Raw genomic sequence first — 2,500 nt, 5'->3', positions numbered from 1 at the left:
GCGAGGGCTGGGGCGGGGAGCGCGCGCTCCCACCACACGCACCCCGCGCGCTTCGGAGGCGGACCAGGCGCGCGGGCTCGGCCCGGCCAACGCACGGAGGAGCAGCGGCGCGCCCCGACCGCGCCCCGACCTGCATACGCCCCCGCCTCGCGCCCGGGACTCGGCGGGCTGCTGCTGCCGCCGACGGCCCGCACACGCGCGGCAACGCGCCTCTCGGGCACCGCACTACGGCAGCCAGCTTTTTCCCTGCGGCTCAACCCCGCCGGCAGCTCGGCAGGCCCCACACCGCACACCTCCGGAGGCGACAAAACCGCCCGAGCCCGAGACGGCGACGCACCGGCTCGGGGCCCGCCGGACGGCGCTCGCAGCCGCGAAGCCGCGACCGCCCTCCCGGAACCGCCGACACCACCGGCTTCTCGCCCCGACCCCGTCCCAAGCAGGCGCGCGCCACGCCGGAAGGCGACGAGCCCCGGACGGGGGTGGGGGTGTCGGGGGGCGCCGTCCTCTCTCCCCCGTCTCCACGCGGAGAACGAGGCCCGGACGCCTCCTTACCCCCAAAACCCCCGCCGACGGGAGGCACGCCACCTCCGCCGGGCGCGGCCGAGGAGGGCGGCGTGGAAGCGGCGGGCAGGGTCCAGGCCGGGACGGTCGAGGCCGGCGGCGGGCACCTTCCGGCCGACCGATTGGACACGGGGGGCCGAGCGGTGACGGCACCGCCGCTGGGCGGGGGGGCTTGCCGACCTTGGGCGACGGCAGAAGCCCGAGCGCTCGCCGGGGCGGAGAGAGGGCTCGCCGAGGAGCGCAGCGCGGCCACGGAGGCACGGCGACACGGCGGCCGCCGACGCAGCGCAGACGCGCCGCCCCCCCCCGAGCGGAGGAGACGGCGCTCCCACGCCGGGGACGCCCCTTAGACGCGAGACGGGCACACAGCAAGGACGGCTTGCGGCCTAACACACGCCGCGGTCTCTCCGCGCGAGACCGGACCGCGGAGGGGGGGCGGCAGCGGGACACCTCCCCGGCACGGCTGCCCGCTGGGGGAAGGCGGGGAACGAGCACAGTATGGGTCGGTCGAGGCAGCGCCCGGCGGGTGGGGAGGGGAGGAAGGGGGTTGGGGAGAAGCCTTTCCGGGAGCGGACTCCCACGGCACGGCCTTCCACCATACACCACCGCCACCGCACCACCGCCACACGCCACCAGCGGAGGCGCCACCGCCGGCTCAAAACTACACCGCTTCCCCCGGGGTCGCATCGAGCCGCCCGCGTCTTTAAACCACCGCCCGGCCGCGCAGCCTTCGACCCCCGGGGCTCGCCGAGGGAGGGCTGCGCAGAAACGCGGACGCTAGGTACCTGGCCCTGGGGTGAGGGAAACGACCTGCAGGGCCCCGCGGCGGTGCCTCCCCCGCTGCCACCATCGGGGGAGCGTCCGCCCGCGGGGGCGCGCCCGACGTCCGCCGCCAACACCTCGTCCTTCCTTACCCGGGGGGCCGGGGTTTCCCTCAGTGACCCGGCGCTGCGCCCGAGAGGAGACACGTGGCTGGGGCCGCCCGCTCGCGCGGGGACGCGGCCCGGCGAGGGGGGAGACACGCCTCGCGCCTCGCCCACCGACGGCGCGGCTCACCCCCCTCCACCCGTTCGCGGCTCCCCCCCCCCCCCTCCCTCCCGTAGGCACCGAGGTGCGGGGGAGAGAAGGAAGAGGTGGGGGGTGGGGCGGGTATGGGGGAAAGCCGCCACCGCTGCGCTCCGCGCACCGTTATATCCCGGAACGCCCGGAGGACGGCTCTTCTCTTTCGCGGCCGGCCCCGTTGCCCAGAAGGGTCGGGGAAGACGCCTCCCCCGATCCCGAAGGAAAAGGCCGCCACTCGCTCGCCTGGCCACGCGCGGCTCACCACCTGCCGGCCACGCCTGTCGTCCTTTCACCGCTCGCCGCTTCCTCCCGCCACCCGCGCGCGGGCTCAGCGGCCGGGGAAGGCTCGGGCGCGCACCCTGCCACGACAGCACACCTCCCCAACCCTCCGTCGCGCGCGCGCGCCAGGCCCCACGACCCGACGGACCGCGCGTCCTCTGCAGCCCGGGGGCAGCCTGCGGACGCATCCTCCCCACCCAGCTCCCCCGGACCGCACACCGGCGGCAGAGAACTGCCGCGGAGACGGCCGGGCGGAGCGCGGGGCTGGCGGAGCACGCCTCGGCTCCCGCGGAGAGGGAACGGCGGCCGCCGGCGGGAGGCGGCGGACGGCGAGGAGCGGAGGGGCAAGGCGGCGACGCGGCGGGCGGGCCCGGCCGACCGGCCAGCCGGAGCGACGCGCGCAGGCGCTGCAGAGACAAGCGGCGGAGGCGGCGCCGGCGAAGGCGAGCCGCAGCCGGAGAGCGAGAGAAGAGCGAGGGCGCGCCTTCCTCCGGGGAGGGACACCCCCCTTCCCCCCCGCGCGCGTGCGACGGGGGGAGGGGGAGCCCTCCCCTCCCGCGCGCCGGGGCGGCTCGCGCGAGGAAGCCCTCCAACTTCA

This window comes from Falco peregrinus, unplaced genomic scaffold (genome assembly GCF_023634155.1).
Source record: "Falco peregrinus isolate bFalPer1 unplaced genomic scaffold, bFalPer1.pri scaffold_41, whole genome shotgun sequence".
Lineage (NCBI taxonomy): Eukaryota > Metazoa > Chordata > Aves > Falconiformes > Falconidae > Falco > Falco peregrinus.
This window is presented reverse-complemented; position numbering follows the sequence as displayed.